This window comes from Saccopteryx leptura, chromosome 4, assembly GCF_036850995.1.
Source record: "Saccopteryx leptura isolate mSacLep1 chromosome 4, mSacLep1_pri_phased_curated, whole genome shotgun sequence".
In the NCBI taxonomy this organism is placed as follows: Eukaryota; Metazoa; Chordata; class Mammalia; order Chiroptera; family Emballonuridae; genus Saccopteryx; species Saccopteryx leptura.
Window position 1 is genome coordinate 14,048,059 of NC_089506.1, and position 24,232 is coordinate 14,072,290.

At 42.7% G+C, this 24,232-nt stretch overlaps 1 protein-coding gene across 13 annotated transcripts in view; it reads right to left on the reverse strand.

Moving 5' to 3' along the window:
• The window catches only part of SORBS2 (sorbin and SH3 domain containing 2), a 130,608-nt gene extending 115,757 nt beyond the window's left edge, over positions 1-14,851 (reverse strand). For 7 of the 13 annotated variants that reach the window (XM_066380191.1, XM_066380201.1, XM_066380189.1 and 4 more), the window contains exon 1: positions 14,796-14,851. The gene's annotated coding sequence lies outside the window, so the exon portion shown is untranslated. The remainder of the gene's footprint in view (positions 1-14,795) is intronic. The other 6 variants (XM_066380198.1, XM_066380199.1, XM_066380190.1 and 3 more) reach the window with 5 other exon arrangements.
• Positions 14,852-24,232: the final 9,381 nt, after the last annotated feature.

Sequence of the window (24,232 nt, forward strand, 5' to 3'; positions counted from 1 at the left end):
GGCAATTTCTTTAAAAACAGTATTATGCATAGAGATGGTGGGCGACTTATGGTTTAAAAGACGCGCTTACATATGCGTGTGGAAGCCTAGCACGGGTCACAGAGATAAAGGGCTGCGCGCGGAGAAGTGTGATGAGCTCAGCCCTCCAGAATGATGTCAAGTAAAAAGAGAAAAGACCAAACCTTCTGGCTCCAAGACCAGGACTCCCCTCTCTAAACCGCCTCTTCTTCTGCACACACGGTTATGAGATACAGAATGCCTTTCCTGTGGTAGCCAACATAGCACTGTGGTTAAAAGTTAACCACCTGGGCTTACACCGTAACCCTGCTACTACTTACTAGCTGTGTGACTTGGGGTGAATTACTTACATCTTCTGTGCCTCAGTTTCTACAACTATAAGCCAGGGAAAACAATAGTACACACGTCACAGGCTTAATGTGAGGAAACAATATATGTTATTGTAATGAAATCATGTAATATACTTAAAAAATTATATGCTTGAAAAAAATAGCAGGCACAAAAATGATTAAAGAAATATAACCTATCATTTTCACTATGATTATCAGAATTATTAGTGCCCTGAATACAGCTCCTTGCCACCTTAGCGTGTGAGGATCGGTGTAGAAAACTTCAAAACGTTGGAAAGCAGAAGTTGAAGGAGACAGAGGTTTCCTTAAATCTCCTGTTCTGTTACTTGTTGGTTACCAGTGGATTCTCGGTGATTCAGTGTACACGTGCTTTGGGCTACGTCAGGCTGGCTGCCTAACGGACAGATCCTGCGCCCAAGGACACTTATGTTTATTCCACTTTAAGTCATGTTGTCCCGAGTGTCAGTCAGGCTTTGGGCGTTCTAGGTCTGGTCGCTGACTGGGTGAACGTCTTTAGGAATCTTTCTTCCTTTGTGGACATATATATATAGCAGCTTGTCTTATCTATTGATTGTATAAAGAAAGGTATGTGACAGAGTTGTTAAATGGTACATTTTTAAAACTACTCTGACCAATCATTTTCTTAGAGAGAGGTTGCCAAAAAATAAAATAAAGAGAGGGAAAATTCAGTCTTTCTGGCTTGGAAAAGCCACAGGTGTGAGTCAGAGCTCTGGTACTAACGGGAGAAGGCTCCTTGGAGAATGATGTAACCAGACTTGCCAGGATTATTTTTATGGAGACTCTCACACTGGCATGAACTGTACACTGTAATCAATTATTAAACGTGAGCCAGGCTAGGACAGTCTATGCTAACACAATTCAGCTGGGTTTTTCTCTCTAGCATTGGGTTATCAGTTATGTGATATATAGAGTAACAGTTAGAAGGATCGGTTTCTGCAACTTCATCCTTCAACCTACTTTTTTATTGTAAATAAACCAGATGAGGGGGGAAAATGCAAAGGGAGGAAGTGCCATGTTTCGAGGTCGTTTGTCTTGCTATTTTAGTGACACGCTTACTCTAGTTCATTATATTTGGTTCTGACAGCTTAGCATAAGGCATGCATTTTCCGCTGCAAATGAGCAGCACTGGACAAGGTGAGAGAAATCCTCCCTTGATTGTTGAAATCATCCACAGTGCGTCTCTAATCTGTGTTTGGAAAATGAAAGCGCTGGTAATATGTGATAAGAAAACTTGCATCACGGTGATGACTGTGCTAGGAGATTACCACACGGTTACACGGCTGAGAGAGCTCCTTGTCCTCTCCCCCCAGCCTCTCCTTCTCACCTCATTATGGAAGTGTCCGCGGGACACTCAGCTTCAGCCAGGCTAGGACAACATCTCTGTGTCCCTTGGGTTGTGACCAGATTTTGACCAGTGAGTGTGCGAGGACATGGTGGGTAGGGAAGGACCAGGGCTGGTGCTTCCCTGTTTTCTCCTCTCTGCTGGCTGCAATGCAGACCTAGTGTGAGGGTCTGGAGCAGCCCCCCTGATCACAAGAGGGAAGCTGTGTGCCGAGGGTGAGGAGTAAGGACCCTGGCAATTATGGACATACTCGTCCTGCACCACCAATTCCTGCTTTCACATAAGTGGGCAATAAACATCTCTCTTGCTTCAACTCTATTACTTGTGATCTCTGTCACAGCACTGAGCATTGATCCCAATTAATGGACTGCTACTGTTCGAATCCAGAAAATTTAATGATGTCATTTAATTTCTGTGTATGCATAGTTATAAGGAGGAAATCTCCAGTTTTATAGTAAATTTTATTTTCCTTCTGTCACACAGTGAGTGCAAAGTTGGTTAGTAAACATTCCTGGTGGCACTATAACCCCTGTACCTTTTTGAAAGGTGTAATTTCCTTCCTTCCTTCCCTCCCTCCCTTCCACTCTTTCTTGAATGTCTTATTATCTCCATTGGACTATAAGTTCCTTAAGGACGAGAACTTTATTCTATGTTCCATGGTATTCTATTCCATAGACTAAATAAAATGTTTTGCACATTAAATGTTCTTAGTGAGCCTTTGTTAAAGAAATACTCCAAAGACATGCGCGCACCAAACTGTATTCATTTTTGACATTACCATGCATTTAATTGAATGCCTGAAATGAATGATTTGAAAATAAGTGCCTGTAGTAGATATAAAATTTAATATCTAAGTTTCCAGACAAACATTTTCAATCACTAGTAATAGCAGCACATTTAAAGAGCAATTTCAATGGAACTTTAAATGATTCAATACCTCAAGAAATAGCCTAGACACAACAAATAGTAACATAATATATTCAATAAGATGGAATTTAAAAATCCATAAAGCCTTTAAGAATCAAGAACCTCAAACCCAGTGTTTATTCCCTTACTTATCATTTCTAGCAAAAGTTATCTGAAGGTTAAGAAAGCCCCAAACCATAAAAGACAAACACCCATGGAATGTCTTACAGGAAACAAAAAGATTTATTCAGATGTTTAGAAAATAAATTGAAAAGCTATCTTAAATTCTTCATTTTCTCTGAATTCTTCATTTTTCCTGAGTCTTTATTATAAATGTGGAGTCTGATTATTCACCTGTAATGCAAATATGCTTCAGCATGAGAGGATTCCTACACCCGGATGGTGACTTAAGTTGTATCTATTTTCCCTTGTATATAATGCAGTGTGTATGTAATACAGTCTGACTTTGAAGTAAAGAAATTGGGACAATGATATATATATATATATATATATATATATATATATATATATATATATATATATATATGTATATGTATCAGATCATCACATTGTATAATTTTGTCAATTATATCTCAATAAAGATTTTTTAAAAAAGTTTAGATCCCAGCCATGATCTCAACACCTAATTATCCACGCGGCCAGGGGCACCTCCCTTTGTCTTTCTGAGTGAATCGCATTCGTTGTTTCTGAATGGAACAGGTAGCAGCAGCCTGGGAGCCTGTGTGAGCTGCTGTGGAGCTGTCCTGTCACATCCATTAGAATCTTGACCCGGATGTGAAATGCAAATGAGGCTGGGAGCCAAACACCATGGAGGCGGAACCATTCTTTCATTCTGACCAGATGATGAACTCTGGACCACGGTTTCAGAGAAGCCCAAGATTTTACTGTGAAGTGGGAGAGGAAAACACCCAGAACTTTCTGCAGAGTGAAATGGTTTCTGTTCTAACATGCCCACTGGAACCGGAGAAAAACAAGAGCTGATTTAGGAGACTCAATCAATCACTCGGGAAAGGGCACGGGTCCAGAGTGCCGAGCACTTCCTCGGAGAAATTAGAGACTCTTGTTCCCTATAATTAGGCCTTGCGTTGCTCAACTTCCAAATAAAGTAGAGGAAACGATCATGTGAGATTATAACTTTTCTCCAAACAAACTTCTCAATCTGCAGCAGAATGTAGTAAGGGAGAAAAATGAGAAGTTCTTTAGATTTTAGCCAAGACAATAATGTAAGCCCTTAGTCGTTATATAAACGAACACCATGGAGACCCATTAAAGGGTCAGGAGTTCTCTAAGAGATGTCAGAACAAATTACACTTCAGAAAAATCCACAAGAAATAAATGAAAAGGAGATCGTGTCTTGTCCCTGGGCCCAGAAAGGGTGATAAAACAGCTATGTTCACACATAAGCTTCATCTGCTCATCTGGAGAATGGTGTTGGGGATGTATGCCGGACCTTCAGAGTTTTGTTTCTAAAAAAGTGATGAATATCCATGAAACTCTAATAAGACAGGAGAGTTCCTAATTCTTTGGATCTCAAAATGATTCTTCTAATGAGCTATGAACAATTATAGTTACTTTAAATTATTATAATTATTCATGTGGACATTTAATTTAGGAAGTAGCATTCTTTGGAAAACTATTTCTGCAGCTTTTTAAATCGAGTTTGACGTGAAGCAGCTATGTTGCCTTTTTAGATATTTATAGAAGTGTGAAAATCCCAAATAGCACGTCAGGCTTTGCAGAATGTTACTCTACAATGACTCTGTTTCTGGCATCTGACTGGTGATAAAAAGCAGCAAAAATGTATCATTAGTTAGTTTGGGACAGGGTTTTGAGAAAGCCATTGAGAGAGTGGTACTCCCAGAGACCACGGTACCCTTTTCATTCTCCCTGTGTTTGATCTAAAGCTTTGCATCCTCTTTCCTTTAATTAAGGCTGAAGCATTGATAATACTTTTGATCTTAAATGTCTATTTACGAGAAAGTACCTGAGCTTTTCTTAACCCTCCTCTAGTGTTACCCCCAAAACCCTAACCAAAACGGGTACCCAGAGTGCCAGGGAATAACTAGTTTTCACAGATTTGCAGCATAATTTTATTCTGTTTAATAGCTGAAGTGGACCCGAGCTGAATCAAAGGGGGAAGAAGAAAGAACCTCTGAGAACTTAATCCATCCCAGAGCCACTTAAAGGTATGTCGTATTTTGGGCACAACTTGGGCCATAAAGGTAAGCACCTGAAATAACACAGATGTCTTCCTGCTGTCGTGTGGTGGTGGCAACTTCCCTGAAAACAGAGAAAAGGACCCTTTGCTCCACTTTCCTTAAAACTTTCAAAACAGTCTTCTGTTTTTAGAAAATAAGTACTAATTTAGTTTGAATCATGAATCACATACAACAGGCTACATTTTAATAAGTTTAAACCTAAGCAACCCATGCTAATGGAACAATCCATTTCTGTGGGGATTGTGAGAATATAACTATGAAGTTTTAAGGGAAGCCAGGAGGAAAAAAAAAAAAGCTCCCATGCGCCAATACAGGGTATTCTCAACACCCAGAAAAAAGCAGAGATGCTGATTTGCTTCAAGTGCTACACTGAGCCATAATTATTCTATTCATTTCCTTAGAATAATCTCTAGTATTTGTTAAGGCATACAGAGTATGGGGCTCTAGGTGAGGAGTGTTTTACCCACGCTGGGAATAGTATTGTTTTTGGAGTGTTGCAATGTTTCTTTTCCAACTGTGCATCTTTCTAGTGCACTTATCTCTGTAGAGTTAAGGAAGAAACAGAACTCCTAGACACAAAGCAGAATGTTGACCTTGCTTCAGTGAATGTCAAGGTCCTGGGTCCATAAGGAATGAGGAAAGACCAGTTATAGTGTATTAATCTGTAAACGACTCCAGCAGCATTGCGGCTATGTATTTTCAATCACTTTCTTGGTATGCCTTGTACCCAAAGGGCAGGTCCCTAACAGGTAACCGTTTTCAGGGTTTATAGCATTTACATGCTAGTGTAATTTTGCTCTTCTCTTCCGTGTGCCAATTTCTTTACAATCTGACAGCAGGAAGCAGTTTCCAGGGTTTGGAAAGTGAGCCTTTCATTGTTTCCCTTCTCAGTGGAGTCACCAATCCGTGGCGCTCAGTATTAGGAAGGTCTTGGGTTTCTTGACTTACATACAGCCTCTTTGGGTTTTGTGGGGATGTTTGGGTATTTTAGGGGAGGGGAAGACACCATAAATTTAGATTTTAAGCTGTTCTGGGACAACTTTTGTGTGTTTTTATGGAATACTTGGGGTATTTCATGCCCGGAGTCTGAAAAAGTGACAGAGGAATGAGCAGCTAGTTAATGATCTTCGTAGCTACAAGTATTTTCTAGTATATTTGCAGTTACCCCGTAATAGTGCCGAATGTGCCACCCCATGATCAGATTATCATTGTTTGCCTTTCAGCTCTGAAGTGGGTGTCCTTGATTTAACTTTCCTTCTTACCTTTCGCCATAATCATTTATACTGTTGACAGATGACCCTTCCTAAAACCAAGCCCAATTATCTCTCATTTCTTCCAATATTTCTGGGGCTCTCTGTTGTCTGAGAGGTCAACTTCTGATAGCACAGTATAACCTGATGGCCATCCCCTGGTCTGACTCCAATTTCCTTTTCAGTCTCATCTTCGGCCATGGCCCTAACTTCAGCTGCGGCCATCCGCTCTCCCTGAGCTCCACCAAGAACCTTCATGCAGTCTTTACGATCTGGATACAGAATTCCTTAACTTCCTTATTTCCCCAAGTCCCACCCATCCTTCAAGTTTTCCCTCCTCCTGAATTAATTACTCTCTCCCTCTCTCTGTTTTTTTTTTTAAACACTCTTAATCTGTTCAAAGCCTGTAACATGCTATTTATTTTCTCCAAGTCAACAGTAGTCTCAAATCAGGCACGTACCCTCACAGCCTTGAACATGGAGACTCAAAAACTAGGTTGTTCATGAATCCGACGTAGCAACTATGATTACCGTTTCCGCATTCTCCAAATCCTTTCCACGAGCAGTACTGGAATACTTATTTCCCTCATGTCTGTGAGAGACATGCGATTCTCACTCTAATATCTATGAGATCAAAACAAATTTCTTTTTCACGAGTGGTCTCTCATTGCGTCTAGTTCAGCACCTTGCATAGCTTAAATGCTTATTTTGTGTTTTAAAACAGAAATCACATTGTAAGACTGTGTTGCCAGTTTATATTTTAATGGAAAGAGGTTCTTTTTCCTTTAAAAGCAATTACAGTCCATCTTTGACTAGTTCCATAAGAAAATTTAGACATCTATTTTTGAGGATTTCTCTTGATAATATTTACACTGAACTTTAGCCTTTTGTGGGTCAATAGCTACAAACCATCAGTGGCTGCTATAACCCAGTAGTTACAAAAAGGTGGGAATTACCCTGCAAAAAGCACCGTGCGACAGAGATTCCCGTTTGGAATTATTACCGCTGATGTGGGATGTGCTAGCTAATCATTTGTATGTGATTCTTCTTTTGACAAAGCTTGTAACTATGGGTTTCTGGACCCTACCCCATAGAACTCTGTTCCAGAAGATCAAACAAAATGGAGCATCCTAACGTTGCTTCTAGCAGAGGAAGTTACTTAATTTCTCCAGGTCTCAGTTTCCTCATCTATAAACTTGTGAATTACAACTTTGTGGTAAGAGTCCCAAGAGGGAATCAATCAAAATTTTACATTGTTCTTGGACATAGCCTTGATCACTTGATCACAACGTATTAGTTATTGTTGTCTTTCTCACTGTTTTTTGCTGTTCATATAGTAGTATGTGTAACTACTGCTATTAATCTCAGGCTCGCCATCTGTCATTTCCACTTCATTTTATCAAACAAATTGTCATAATAATCCTTTGTTTGGTTTCCTTGTCTCTAGTCCTCCCCCAGTCTCTCTCTCTTTCTCTCGCTCACTCTCTCTTGATCTCCTGTTGCAATTGTTGCAAAGTTAATATTTTGAAAAGGACCAGTGACTTCACACTCTCTATTAATACATTCCAAACCAAGCCCAGCACAATATGTTCCCAGCCTAATTTTCAAGATGTTATCATCTATTGCCCTTCTCATATTCTGTTCTTTAGTCAGACTGGACTTTTTGCTGCTCCATTTTTTGTACATGTTATAATTCAACCTTCATTGGAGTTTCATCGGCACATTTTTCACAGGACGCCCGCCATGTGTCAGACATTGTTCTGGGTCTAGGGGTGCCAAGGTAATCAAAGCAAGTCCCTGTCTTCCAGGAGTGAGTGACTCCGTGTGGCCCTGGCCGGACAGATAGGGTTTGGGGTTACATCTTTTGTGATGTTTATTCCATTGGGATTACTCTTAATTACTCTTAAAATCACACCCATTCTCAGAGGCCCATTTCAAAGTAGCCCCCTATGTAAACAACATAAAAGCTCTCTCTCATTTAAAGGAATCTAATTCCTTGTCTGTTTACATTACGGTATCTGTGTTTGCGTTTTCTTGAGGGCAGAGACCATGCTTTATACACTTTTGTGTTCTTCAGTGTGCCTTATACATGGGAGGCTTTCAGCAAAGAACTTACTGAATAGCAAGGAACATATTGGTAGAATTTTAAGAGTAGTAGAACTAATTTAGAAATAGAAAAATTTCCAAAGTTTTCATGGTTCATTTTTAAAAAAGATTTATCCCCAAATATACTGAATCTAATAAGGCTTACTTGAGAGAAGCTCTGTGCTACGTAAGCTGAACAGATGAAACCACATTAAAAAGTGTGTATGTATGTGCGCGTATATATATGTTTCCAATTTAACTAGACTTAGCTTGAGGCAGTCAAGAGGTTGGTTGCTTATGGTTCTTGATGTTCTTTCCTTTTCTTGTACTGATGCCCTACAAGTATATGTGTATTAAAATATTAGCAAACTATGGAACCAAATGCCAGAAAAACAGAGACACAAATATAAAGATAAATATAGTCCGGGAGCCTGGACACTGACCAGGGCTTTCAGAAATAGCAGTAGTAGCAATGTGTCTGGGAGGAGGGTCTGTTTTTAGTACATTTGGACATGCGTCTTTAAATATGAGACACATTTCTGGAACGAACATAGGGTCCTGTGAGTGAAGTGCTGTCTTGCCTGGCTTCATTCTCACTTGAGGCTGTTACAGAGAATCAGGGAAAGTGTGAAGAGAAAGCAAAACCAAAAAGCGTTGGGTTGTCGAGACATGAAGTACGCCTCTCACACATCTGGATCCTGCACAGATGCGTCCACAAAAGCAGCCGATCTGGAAGGGGTGTTCCTCCCTTCAGCCCCCTGGGCGTCATCATTTCCATAGTTACTAAAGGAGCCACTCTGCACAACCGGCCCTGGTGTGATGGAAATAGCTTCATCAAAGCAATTCTCTGCCCCTCTGAAAAGCATACAGATTATTAAGAGATGTCCAGAGTTTGTGTTAATGATCCTATGACTTATGTGATCACAATTACCGCTAACGAAATAGGTGTCAGAGTCAACATATTACATTCAGGACTTCCTATCAAAGTAATAATACATAAAGAAGAATTTAGGAGGATTGTAGTAAATTCAGTAATTGCCTTTATTATACTCTTGGGTAGAGCATTTTTAATGAGCCAATCTTATTTGTTTGTTTCAATGCTTTTGATTTTTTTGAAATCAGTGAAAAATTTAGCGATTTGGCCGCTACAGTACCAAATTAGGCATGTAACCAGATGATGCCTACATTGAGAAAGAAAAGCTGAGTTCATTTCTTTTTCTGAGCCCCTTTACATAAGCGTGTTCATTAGAACACCAGAGCCTTATCTATCAAGGTTATTAAACCGTTATGCAACAATAAAACTTGATTTCCAAATAATGTCCCATGATTAGGCTTATTTTATTTTGATAAAGCCAGGTTGGCTACACATTTTAAGGTAAAGCGAGAGAAATAGCTTGTTCAGGAAAGATCATTAAAGCCAAAGAAAACCACCTCAATCACCGTTTTGAAGTCCTGGGTACTGTTTGTCCCCGAATCTGCTCCCGCCAGCTCTTACGCTTCCTTTGATGACTAGCTCTCGTGGGAATATGATTGGCTCTTAAGATTAAACCCATCCTGGTGGTGTAACCCTTGACTAGGGGGACTGGTAGTACAACCACTTGAAATATAAATGGTCAATTTCTTAGAGTTTTAGTAAACCTATGGAAAATAACTTCTGTAGACATCATTAGATTGTTAAATTTTTTTTTTTTTTTTTATTCCAAAAGCAAAGTGCTTGCTTTCTAAGTCTGTGAGTCTATCCAACCGGCCCAGGGACTTGGTTAAGGTTCTCTCATTCGTCTTTGGAGAACAGAAGATTTAATATAATGCCAGGAACTGTGTTCCCTAAAAAAGCCTAGTGTGTGGTATTGTCGAGAGACTGTGGCCATGGATGGATACCTTCGAGTTCTAGTTCTCCATCTGTCACTGAGGCAAATGCTTTCACCTGGCTACGGGTGCATACGAGCCCTTGGACTGACAAACAAAAAACCGTATTCATGGATGAGGATCACTTGAAAAGATTTTGCTAAGGTCTGCCTTTGTCTTTTTGTCTAACTGGTCATTGTGATGACTGTTGTGTTCTTGGTGAATACCGGTAAAAACATATCTCGCTTCCTCTACCCTGGAAGCCTTCTTGTTTCTTCCTTGGGGGTCAATAAGATTCTTTTCGGGGCAGGAGCCAAGCACAGGGCCTTGTTTCTAAACGTGTTTAACCAAATGCTTCCTGCATTCACCTAGCTGTCACAAAATGATGCACAATAGCACTCATTATTTTAATTCCTATTTCTAAGGTTAAGCATGCTGATTCTCAAATCAGGAAGAAAACAAATGAAGGTGAAATGTTATTTACTGATCTGCTGTGAGATCTCACAGGTTTCTCATTAAATTGCACCGTTAGTCTTGTGTTCAGCAATTTGGAGACAGGGAAACAGCTGAAAATCTGAACTGTCAGTCCCGTCCGCTCCACCAGGAGGCAGAGGTGGCGGCCTCATGCCTCACCGTATCTCCAGCACACAAACCATGCTGACCACACACAAGGAGCCAGTACATGGGTTCCAAGGGAACAAGTAGAAGAATGAATACAGCCAGCCCTCCAACCTTCCTTTCCTCAGCTGTAAGATAGAATGATGTGATCTATAAATATTTACTACTGATGGTGCCAGAATTAAGTGATATATGTAAAGTGTTTAGCACAGAGAATAGTGTATAAAACTTCTATGGCTGGTAATCATTATCTACTGACAGGAAAGCCGTATCTCTGGTTCGTAAACTGCTTTTTAAAAATTTTATTGCTCACTCTCCTTTATTTTCTTATATGGTAAAATTCAAGTCCTACTGGTATTAACAAGTAAAACTCTTGTTCAGGATAAAGTTGCTAAAAACCTTCCCATATGCATACTGGAAAAACGCAATCTAGACTTTCATTGACTTTCTACTCATCTCTCTCTGGGCCAGTGGAGCAAATCTCCCCTCTTGCAGAGGGCTCCCCTCTGAGGGCCTGGAGACGGGATTTTCTTCTGAATTTTCATGTTCTGAATGAGTAAGAGCAGAACTAGATGCTTCATGCCTTCTCTGTCCACTTTGTCCTTATGTAGACTGACTGAGGAAAAAACATCCCTCTCCCTTTGGTCAATTGATGGCCACAGTTGTGTGGGAATGTGAATTACAAACACTCTAGGTCAGTTAATTCTAGAAAACCATGCAATCCAACCTTTGTTTTCAGCCTGAGCAATACAAGAAATAGCACAGGACTTCAATTTCCTGGGAAGGTGCTGTTTTACCCTTTCTCTTTTTCTTCTTACTTAGTCGAGTGACTCACGTTCCAGATGGTTCTGCCCAATTTTAGAATTATCATGATCTACTTTGTAGAAAAAAAAAAACCTATCACATTTCACATACAGTGATTTATGTAATTTATTTCAAGGAATGAGAAAAATACAACACTCACTGCCGAAGAACTTCTGGCTCCTTTCACTTGTAGTATTCTATCATGGGGGTGGACTGTGACATACTTGTTTACTGTATAGTTTCCTGTGCAGGTAATGAATTTACTTTCTTAAAGATTACGTAATGATACGAAAAAAATAGTCTCAAAACAATGAAGTGCGAAATGGATTTCAGTACTGACGGTGTAATTCTAATTTTGTTTTTTGAAAAAAAAAAGGTTACTATGAATTAAAAATGATATATATAAGCACAATCCCTAAATGTTTATTTTTATCATCTCAACAATGGGTTGAAGTTTTGTAAAAATCACCTGCTTTTCTTTTTTGTGAAACCATACCTTCTCCCACTCACAGGGACACTGTCAGGACACCCAAGAAACTTGACTAAGTAAATTTTCAGCATTTATGAATCTTCAAAAATAGAGACAACATATGCATTCAATGAAATGTAATGGAACACTGATCACTCAGCCTTCCTGACAAGAAGTCCTTGAGTGAGTTTGTTTTTTTTTAAGTTTCTCAGAGAAAAGACAGTCAGAGATTCCTCACGTGACCCAGTGCGGGCCTAGGAGAGGAGGCCCGTGACGCAGTGGTCAGTTTGCTCTGCGCATGTCAGAGCTGGGACTTGGGTCAGCTCAGCACGGGGCCCTGCCCCAGGCGTTCCCAGACTGGGCATATCCAGCTCCAATGCAGCCTCACTTTGGAGCTGGGTCCCCAGGCACTTGTCCTGCTGGTTGGAACAGGGGAACAACTATCCCTTGTGACACCTGGAGGGGGTTTTATCCTGACTTACCTGCCCAGCAGTGTTTTACCCAAATACCATTGTTAATGATAAAGTGTTATATATATAATATATATATTATATGTGTATATCATAAACCTATCTTTATGTATATCATAAAAATATGTTTCATGTATATAATTGGTATGTATATTAAACTGATGTTACCTGCTTACTGAGTATTTTTCATAGAGAAACTACTAAACAGTTCTTTTTCTTCTATTAGGGAGCAAAATGACTCATGTCAATCACTACTTTGCATGTTTTTCTTTTGGTCAAGTATCCATACTCTTTTAATGACTTTCTTTAAAACCTCCGTCTCTCAGTGTTTAACTTAAATCCTTCCTTTCATCCATGACACAGAGCTTACTTCAGTGCACAGTCCCATCTGGGCAGATTCTAATCCAGAGGCTCTAACTCCGCCTACCTCCATGGGAGACGCTGGATGTGAGAATAGAACACTCCTCTCAACAGAAAAGAAGCTCAGATGGTTAATGCAAATGAGGAATTTCAATTGGCTTTGAACAGAACCTAATGCAAAACAACCACCTTATAAATCACTTTCTTTTGTATCAACTTATCAAAACATTTATGAAATGGCTTCGCACTGTCACACCTAACTAAGCCTCTTGGTATTTACTTTTTAAGTGGGATTCTCTGTGTCCTTGTACAATGTCTGCCCTCATGTAATGACCAAACATGGACTTTTAGGAAGTGGCTCTCTTTTCTCTTCTCTCTCTCTCTCTCTGTGTGTCTCTGCCTTGTGTCTGTCTCTTTCTGGATACACAGTCAAACCAGTGTGCAGATGAAGGACCAAAGTATCACACAGATTAATATTGTAGATTGTGGCCAATAAATTATACAATCTGATAACTGTGCCCTGATATCTGATCCCCTTTCTTGAAAAATATGCACATTTAAAACCTGATTTACAATTAAGGAAGTCAAAATTTTCCTTTTAAAAATAACATATCAGTAGAAAATGGAAAGTTCAGTGGAGAGGGTGACCTTATGAATTGTTGGCATGGGAATGAGCAACTAACTGCAGGACATTCTGCAGCGCTTCAGTCAGAGCCAGCGAGGGACGCAGCGGGCCGTGGACACGCTCACGCCCTGGTGGATGGTCTCAAGACTGTGTGCGGAAGGGAAGGGCACCAAAGTGACAGGAAAGGTGGCAAAACAAAGAATGATCTCCTACAGGATGACCACAGTCCTTAGGAAAAGCGGTACTCCTCCCTGCCGGCTTCAAGTTCACGGGATATTCTCTAGGGCTTGAAGTAGTTTGCAATTTCTCAGGGAGACCAAAGTGCCTCGGTGACAGTGAGCGGTGATTAGTCTTTGGTGCTCTGGTCTCACTCAGAAATAATCTGGGCCAGGTGGGCCAATTGTGCCAGTGAGACATTAGGCCATGGCCTTCTGTGGCCCCTACAGAGGGTGCCCGGTCCCTGGATGTGGGAGGGGGTAAGTGCTGAGTCTGGGACTGAAGGCTGTGTGCTGAGCTTATGATACATTCTTTGTGACATATATTTGTCAGATAGATAGGTAGGTAGGTAGATAGATAGATAGATAGATAGATACAATAGATAGATTGATCTACATATATTCATTATGTGCATTTGCTATGATATATTATTCAAATTTAGATGAGTGAATACTGGATTAGGGTGTGACCTAAATCAAGCACTTTTTGGAGACAGGCAGACACACAAGAAGAGCATCACAACATGATACGAAGCGAAATAAGTAAATCAGAAAAAAAAACAGGAACTGTATTATTCCATACGTAGGTGGGACATAATAGTGAAACTAAGAGACATTGATAAGAGTGTGGTGGTTACGGGGGGGGGGAGGGGGGAATGGGAGAGGGATAGGGGGTGGGGAGGGGCACAAAGAAAACAAGATAGAAGGTGACAGAGGACAATCTGACTTTGGGTGGTGGGTATGCAACATAATTGAACGACAAGATAACCTGGACTTGTTATCTTTGAATATATGTATCCTGATTTATTGATGTCACCCCATTAAAAAAATAAAATTATTAAAAAAAAAAAAATTTAAATTAAAAAAAAAAAAAAAAAAAAAAAAAAAAGAAGAGAAACACATGACAGTGAGCGAGGAGAGATGCTGCCGTAGCCCAGGAATGCCAAGGGTGCCCAGCACCCAGAGCAGCTAGAGACAGGTGGGGCACGTGCTTCCCTGGAGCCTCCAGAGGCAGCGTGGTCCCACTGAGCCTCGGTCACTGAGCAGCTTGTTGCTGAAGCACACACACAGAGACCGCCTGAGCAGCTTGTTGCTGAAGCACACACAGAGACCGCCTCCGGCCCTGCCAGCCCCACGCCCGGCGGCCGCGCTCCCCCACGAGGACAGGACAGCGTACCTTCTGAAGAAATGCACCCAGATCAGAATGGTATATGAGTCTGTCCTATTCTGGTTCTAGAAAAGAAATGTCACAGTAAATAAGGGGGTGGGATCTGCCCCACAATCACAAAACAACCCAAACAGCAGTGAAATCATACTGAGGAAGATGCAAGTTTACAATTACATACATGTATCCATATAAAATATACTTTTTTTCTCTACAAGATTTAATACCTACTTATCAGGAAAAACCTATAAAAAGGAAACTGCAAATACCGAGGTGGGCAAAGGGAGGGTTGCAGTTGTGACACTAATCCATAGAGATACAGGAACCAACTGGGTTGTGCACTCTCACACCGGCAACCCTACTTTTGCCCACCCTGTCTTTGTCATTATTTTTAGTGGGTTACAGACCACGAGTCACCCTAATTTCAAAGGGAAGGGTCAGTTGAGGCTGTTTTACCCAGGGTGGGTCTTAGGAGGGCTGAACGGGCAGTGTGACTTTAGCAGCCCTGATCTGGTTTGCTGATTAATTTCCACTTTCCTTACCCCTTTATTTAAAATAAAAAGTCTCGGACAGTGCCGCCGATCAGCACTGGCTAGAATGGACACGCAGTCAGTCTAGCAAAGACCACAGCGTTGACACACGTTATACCTGCCTTTTCCAGTATTCCCAAAGCTGTGTGGAGCAGAGCAGTAGGGGAGGAAGGTATAAAGGACAAGAGGGAGCAAGCCCGTTTCCTGCCGGATGAAGTCTGTTCTCTCGGGGACCCTCCCCGCTCCCCGCTGAGCGCTCTGACATCCTCTCTCCTGCCAAGGCCAATCCCTGCTGTAAGGAGACCCCTCGGCTTGTCTCCCTCCTCACAGCGTCTTTCCTTAATATTCACACCAGCTCTTAATCATTCCTTTCTCTGCAACTGGCATCTTTGTAGCCCGGATTCTTTTCACAAACTGCAAGTCACCTTTCAGGGTCTGCTCTTGCAATGGAAGGGGGTCCAGTCGCTTGTCTGACTACATACAACTCGACAATCTGCTAATAGAAGGTGAACGCTCTCTCAGGTAAATTATGTTTTAAGCCAGACATCTGTATTTTCTAAACACAGGACGGACCCCATGGGCAGGCATTGCAGACCAAGTAGGAGGGAGGGTCATGGGATGTGGGGCTCCCCGGGGGCCAGTGGGCTCTCACCAGGGGTCCGCCCATCTCATCATGAGGCTGATGCCTAGTCAGCCCTGGTTTTATGGTGAGAAGCAATATGTGTTTCTGCAGATAAATCAATCCTCTAACAGCAATAAATACTCCATTTTAACAACCTAGAAGATTTGCTTCAAATGACTCATTGTAAGCTGTTTTTTCCCCTTCTGGGCAGAATACTATTTGCAGGTGTCTGCAAATTTGGCAAGAGAGTGGGTTTCCTAAATAGAACCATTCTGACAACTAGGAGAAGAAGGCAAATTGCACAAACACACACACAGTCACACAGAAGTCTTCATTCAAATGCATCTGTTTCTACGTTAAATTTTAAATCGCTATTCCTGGTCTATATTCCTGAGTGTGTGTGTGTGTGTGTGTGTGTGTGTGTGTGTACTTTTGTCTCCTTTATCTAGTGTTGATCAAAATAAATGTTGACCTACAGCTAACTAAAATTCTGTGCATTTGCCTTGATGGTGTGTAGATTTAACAGTTGCAGTTAACAAATATCTCATAAAATATTTAGAACTTAAACTTTAATACCAGACTAATTGTTGCCAAGTTACCTACAACCCAACTGTAGCACTCACGGTAGTAACACCTCGCTCACTGTGTGCCAAGCTCTTTCTCCAAGCTTTCATGTTAACTCAGGTAATCCTCCCAACACTACCAGACGGGGCTGTTGACAGGTGCCAAGTTCCCTGGGTCTAAGTAAGGGACAGGGTCTCCCACACAGGCAGCCTGGCCCTGGAACCCAAGCTCACACGTCCTCTGCTGTGGCTGTGTGAAAAGTGTCCCTTAGTTATAATCCTGAATAGTTTGCTTGTCATGGCTTCTTGAGTGCTTTGAAGATGTGATCTGTTAACTCTGCAGTTATTTCATCCTTAAAGAGTACTAACCACTAACCTTCCTGCAGGAGTTCTGGAGCAAGTCTGGGCTTGTGCCAAACTTAAAAAAAAGTATGCTTTGCAACTAAGGCATTTATAGGATTGAAACAAATAGCAACTTGATGTCCTCATTTAAAAATTAAGGGTAACAGAATATGCCACCCCAAAACAGGCCTTTAGTATATATTGATTATTTTGAGCTATAGGCTCTTGACAAACAGTAAGTCAGGGAGAGGTTTTCCCTGAACTCTCATGATCTGCAAACAGACAGAACCTCTGAGAGACACTCAATTGTCATCTTTTCTGGGCAGCATCACCAGCCAGGGAGGACGACTTGTCACAGGAGAGAGGACTAGATGTGGACACCACACCCAGACACACCTTGTCACGAACCATCATACCTCCCATCTGTTCTTCCAAGAGCCCATTCAGCTTTCCTAAAAATCATTTTTTCTCCCCTAAGAAGCCTAGGTCCCCTCCCCTTTCCATATTAAGATGTGTTTTGTTTTGTTTTTCTGTAGTGGGGGGGGGGGGAAGAGAGATGAGAAGCATCAACTTGTAAATGTGGCATTTTTTTTACTTGTTCATTGGTTGCTTCTCAAATGTGCCTTGGAGGGAAGGGGAGGGGGCCTCAAGCTGAGCCAGTGACCCCTTACTCAAACCAGTGACCTTGGGCTTCAAGCCATCGACCTTTGGGCTCAAGCCAGAGACCATGGGGTCATGTCTACCATCCTATGCTCGATCCGGCAACCCTGCAATTAAGCTGGTGAGCCTGTGCTCAAGCCAGCGACCTCCGGGTTTTGAACCTGGGACCTTGGTATTCCAGGTCGATGCCCTACCCACAGTGCCACCATCAGTCAGGCTAAGATGGTTTTTAAGCCTGAATTCTAAGCCACTTGGGGAGTTACTCATTTTTCTCTGGATATCTCCCATACACAGATGAAGTATCTGTGCTAATAAATTTGTCTGTTTTCCGCATGTTAATCTATCTCTTATGACAGGGATCTCAGCTAAGAGCTCAGAAGAGTCCAGGGGCAATTATTTTTTCCTCCCCTGCCAACGTTTTCCCTGGTCTGAGAGAGCTTCACGTTAAAGGAAGTCTGTTCACGAAGGAATGGGGTGTTCTGGAGGTTTCTGAGCAAACCTGAGGACCCAGGAGAAAGCAGGACGGGCAAGTGAGTTTTAGGGAGTAACTGAAGCTGATGCCGTTCAGCGATCACAACATCAGTTTCCATTTGTATACTTTACGGGCCTGAAAATGAGGCTTTAGACAGTATACCTACCCCAAATGGAGCCCAGGCTGGATGAGGCCCAGGCTCAGGGTGTGTACTATGGAGGACACCAGCCCCATTAGGCTTCTAGAGTCGTCCTGAGTGGCTTGTGCAGCCCCAGGCCACTCTGACACAACCCACTCAAACCCTAGGGTGCTCTGTGGGTGAGGAATACACTTTCCTCTACCCTCAGGGTTCTTCTAGCTGGTCTAACAATCAAATAAGACAGGTCAGCCAGAGAACCAAGTTCAATACATACATATGGGTGGGAACCCCTCATGCATGAGAGAGCCAGAGACCCCACATGCAGGAGAGGTTCCGAGAGAAAGGGGGACGGAGGGATATAAGACTTCCTGAGCTAGGGATGGGGTGACTCGCCTTTGGGGCTTCAAAGGGTCACTGCAGGATGATAAGAAGAACAGAAGTTTAGGAAATAGAAATGTGTCCTGCCCTGCGGACAGGTCAAATGAGGTTATCTCTGGTCATCTCTCATTCTGCTTAAGGCCCCTGTTCCAAGGTCTTCTAGATAGTGAAAGGGAGGGGCAGAAGTTTCTCTCGAGCCTGAAGCTAAAATTGCCTTTAGCTCAAAACAAGCGGCATATCACAGAAGCACATCTTGGGGTGACTAGCTCTGAACCCCGACAATTCCAGACCATGCTTAAGATTCACTTGTTTATATTGATACCTACTCACTTCACAGCCAGTGCAGAGCAAAATAACCCCTCAAAAGTAACCAAAACCAAAACCAAAATGAGCCATCCACACAACTGCTCCCTGTAGGCATGTAAACAGAAAGGGTCCCCGACCAGGGAGCCCCCCACTTCGCCTAACAGCAGCACACTGACTGGCGCAGTACCTCCCTCTGCGCCCAAGTACTGACATCCGTACTCGGCCTCAGCAGGGCCAGCGAGGTATCGTGAAGCATCCGAGTCCTGGGTCTCTGCTAGAGTTTCCAACCTCCTTTATGAGAGAACAGTCACCAAGGCAAGAACTGGGGACATTCCCAGGCATCGAGATGGCTCACAATTTCTCCCTTTTCCGAGATAATTTCAGTGCTCTCAAAACACTGTTTCTTTTGCTGTTTTTCGGGACAAGAGAGAGAAGAGGTTGATTTTCCAGGGATTGTTCTGCCGTGGCACCTCGACTTCCCGCTCCCCCTGAGCCTGCTGACTGCTGGGGCCGGAGGGCAGAGGCGGGGCCAGGACGGTGGGACATCGAGCAGCCCCCCCCCCCCCCCGTGTCAGGCCGGCCGCCCCCCCCCCCCCCCCCCCCCCCCCCCCACCCGGTGTCAGGCCGGGCCTGTGCCTTCCGACCTCAGGCCCAGGGCGGCGGGACTGCGTAGGGAGGCCTGCACTGGCAATACGGCTACTAGTCAAAGGAAGTGAATTCTCTGGGGAAAAGTTGGGGATGGAGAGCAGAGGCAGAGGATTCCAACCTTATAAAACAAACAAACTTAAAACACTGTTTTTTCAAAAAGTAGGTGGTCTGTGAGGCCCCTAAGGGCTGAGTCCTCATTCTAAAGCACAGGTGGGACCTTAGGTGCACAGGGCGAGGTCCCAGCTGCAGACAAGGAGGGCACCCTCCCGGGGGTTACAGTTTGTATAGCGGAAGAGCGGGTGCAAGCAATGGAAGGGCCTTCCCATCCATAAAGCAAGGTCTCCAGAAAACCAGGCTCTGCTACCCTCTGTAAAGCCAGTAGCCGCGGCCACCATCAAGCCGCCTGGCCCATGCAGGTTCAAATTTGATTCGGACAGACACTAATGAAACAATGGAGCCAAGAACTGGTGGGCCATTAGCTTTAATCCTAGCTTGCACCCGGTGGGCAAGAAATATACACAGTGGGAAAACACTTCCCTTTCCATTCAGGGCTCCCAAAGCCACTGACTTATCCGAGTCTCCTAGAATCAAAAGGTTCCTACTTCACCAGCCTTATTCACCTCTGTTCCCCATCTCCTTCTCTCTGCACAAACTGGCTTCTCCTTCAGCACTCCACCATCTTGGCTGCTTCTCCTCTCCTCCATGTGGCCTTTCTCTGCTCTCCTCTCTAATGCTAATCTCAGGAACCGAGAGAGAGCATGCTCCTGGTCTGCCCCATCTTATAGTGTAGAAATCAAAACCTTTAATCCAATATATTTATACAAACAAGAAAGTCTCTGATACAAAGTCTCTTAGGGTGGGAAAGGCTTAGTCTTAAAACTAAGCCTTAGGGTATAACAACCCTGCCTGTTTACAGCCAGTCCCCTACACCCAATGCAAACTCTACGTGAGCAAACCTATATACCATATTTATAAACTTATTTTAACCAACATCCTCTGAGGACCTAGAACTCCTGTTGAGCTCAAAGGTGAAACAAAGGGTGGAAAAGAAAAGGTAATAATACTGTAAAGCCAGTAGCCACAGCCACCATCACAGACGCCTGGCCCTAGCAAGTTCGAATTTGATTCGGACAGACGGTAATAAAACAATGGAGCCAAGAACTGGTGGGCCATTAGCTTTAATCCTAGCTCACACCCAGCAGGCGAGAAATACACACAGTGGGAAAACACTTCCCTTTCCATTCAGGACTCCCAAAGCCACTGACTTATCCGAGTTTCCTAGAATCAAAGGTTTCTACCTCACCAGCCTTATTCACCTCTATTCCCCATCTCCTTCTCTCTGCACAAACTGGCTTCTCCTTTAGCACTCCACCATCTTGGCTGCTTCTCCTCTGCAATGCTAATTTCAAGAATCGAGAGAGACAGAGAGAGAGAGAGAGAGAACGCAAGCGCCCCTGGTCTGCCCCATTTTAGAGTGTAGAAATCAAAACCTTTAAGCCAACATATAAATAAGGAAGTCTCTGATACAGAGTCACTTATCTGAGGCATAAATGGAATTCCTCATAAGACTGCACCACCCCACATCATGCAACAGTCAAGGGTGTGGGGAAAAGCTTAGTTTTAAAAAGATCTTAGTATTAAAAGGGCGGGAAAGGCTTAGTCTTAAAGCTAAGCCTTAGGCTATAATGACTGCCGGCTTACAGCCTGTCTCCCACACCCAATGCAAACTATTAAGCGAGCAAACATATATATCATATTTACGAATTTATTTGACTGACAAATACCATGAAGCTTCCTCACAATAAACGAACCTTTCCACTCTCCACTGGGCACATGGAAACACACTTTGTTGACTCCAAGTACGAGACAGAGAGAAGCTCACTGGCTTACTTACTGGTTTGAAGGACTAGTCGCCAGTTGCTTAACACTGTCAACGAAACTGCTTTCCACAGTACAAGACACTGAACTACTGGACGAACACTCTGGGAGGACCCACAGAGCTAACTAAGCGAGACCAGCCACAGAACAGTCTCGTGATTTCCACCTCTTCTCCTCCAACAACTGCCTGCGCTTCTGGTTCGGCTGTGGGCAGCTGCGTCTGCACGCTCTGAGCATGCCCACGCAGACACCGTGCTGACCCTAGAACGCATCATTTACATTCTGAGCAATCTTCATGTAAATGATCGGGGTGCTAAGCTCCCAGGGTCATTCAAATATTTTCTGAGAGATTGGCTGCTTTAAGTTCTTTCTCAGGATGCCATGTGTTCCATTTTTGCCCCGAGCAGATGACAGGCTGGGCATTCCAGGAGGGGCTTGGTTAATGTAACTCAGCCCTGTCGGAAGTGAAGGGACGGGCCCACCGGCCAGTCTCTGCCCAGGGTTTTCCCTACTTCTCCAACAGCCAAAGCAAAACTTGCTGTGTGGTTCTGCAACCCGGCAAGCTTAGAAATATGTTCCAGCTTTCTGCTCTGCCGAGTGTTTCAGGAACAAAATTACAAAACTCCTTTCTTCCTATTTCATGCCAAAAAAATGTTACCTCTTAAATATTTGTTCCTATCTCTGGCTACATGTTCAGGATTTCTTTATTTTCTAAGAATAATAATTTTTTTCTGGAACATAAAAATGCCACTTGCTCTATCAGATCAAACATCTCTTTATATAGAAGAAGCATCTGAAACATTCCGCCAGTGGCTCTAAGGAAGGACCTTTACTTAATATGATTTTAAAAAAATTACATGTGATGAACTATGTGGTCTTTGAATTCTTTTTGTGACTCTCAGTGGAAAGTTCAAGCTCATTTTATAACACTTTAAATTCTACTCATTTTTTCCCCCTCATTGTCCTGTTACAAGTCCCTTTCACCAGAAAGCATTCAACAAGAATTAATTTCTGTCTTTGACCATAATAATACCTTGGAGATGGAGCCAATGAAAGGGAACCCTCTGGGTTCCAATCTCGATTTGTAATTTAGCTGCAGCTGGGGGGTTCAGCTGTTGAGGTTTTGGGCACTCTAGTATTAAAAAAGTGTGAACGTGCAAATTAGCTGTCAAGTTTAATAGAAAGAGAATAATGCGGCCCAGAGCTGACTTGTTTCTGTAGCTGGTGTCCTACTGATCTGGCCTTTAGGTAAAGCAAGACACACAGAAACACCGAAAAGCAGCAATTTGTAAGGAGTTGTTTGGTAAGTTTTTTTTGTTTGTTTGTTTTTTTACCAGCTCAAAAACATAATTACGTTCACAAAGTCAAAAAGCAAATAAACAATCTTAGAGTCAAGAATAGAGGACAAAACAGAATCATGCTTGAAGACGCAGTAATAGCTACACAACTCAATTGTGATCCATATTCACAGAGAAATAAATTGTAAGGCGTTAACTCTCATAAACCCACTAACAGCCTGGTAAAAATACACTACAGACTTAAAGCTTCACATTGGGTAACTTAATGTATGGTCATTAGTTCCTGATATTTAATGAATCATTGTAGGTAATTCTACTGTAGGTGGAAAGCATTCTATGCTGATATGTTATATTATTGCTAGTTGGCTGGTTAATTTTTAAAATCTCTGTGTGTTTGTTAGTGTGTAAAGGTGTGTGTGTGTGTGTGTGTGATTGGGATGGAGGGAGCTATGGGCCTTTATAAATGGTTCCCTCTAAACTTCCTGGCTTGAGAAACTTTGTCATTCCTTTTAAAATCTCAAAACACAAGCGTATTATATTTGGAGAGCACACAACGATGAGGAGACGGAGACATTTCAGAAAGAGCACATGACAATAGGATTCTGAAATGTCACAGAGTTGCTTCAGAATAACCCAAGAGTCTCTCAAAGATTAACGACATACTGAGAAGCTGGAGGAAGTAGCAAAGCTGTTGTGCTTGTCTTCAGCCCACTGTCACCCTCCCCAAGTCACACCAAATAAAATTTCCGCCCCTCTCCTAGCTTATTATCCCACGGCCCTTTCCCCCTCACGCATGGGGAAGTAGGCATTTACATTTTGAAATGTCAAGCATCTCAGAACACTTACGTTTTGTTGAACCAGGTCTCCCATGGTAAACGATGAAACCCAGCACAGCGAGCCTGCCTCCTAGGACCGGCAAATCAGCATCGTGATACACCCAAGCCAGAAATAATACCCTTCATTTGCTGCAATTGGGTTAGTATCAGTGCTATAAAAAATAGATGATGGAAAACCGAAGCCCTCGACAGAAATACAAGTCTGCCGTGTGTGGCTTGCACAGGACTGGAGCACAGTGAAGAGGTGGTCTTGTCTATACACTGAACTTGGGCTTCGCCTGTGCTGGCCGGCAGATGCACGTGCACAGCGTCCTCCTGTGGTCTGGGTACAGATCATTTGCATAAATGACAGAGCTAGGCACATGCGTTCCTGTTAGATGTCACCTGACACAGAAATTTCAGCCTATGGAATATCTCTGTGCAGTGGGCAGGCCAAGTTATTTATGGTGCTTGAGATTTTCTCTTTGTTTTTGCAAAGAAAAAAAAAAGATGATTTCCAACAAAAGAATGATCTGTGGCTGTGGCACAAGGAAAGCTGGAAGTCAGGGAAATAAAGGCTTGGAGGTCACCTGGTCAGCGCTGCAGCATGGAGTGATGTTGGGAGGCCAACATGCCAAATAAGCGCCACAGACCAGCTGTAACCGCGTGTACTGGTCCTTCGGCTTAGAATCTGAGTCCAAAAATGTGCAGAGAAAATCTAACAAAAACTTGCAGAATGAGGATCTGTGTCTGGACACTGATACGTGAATGCATAATATGACATGAGGACAGAAAAAA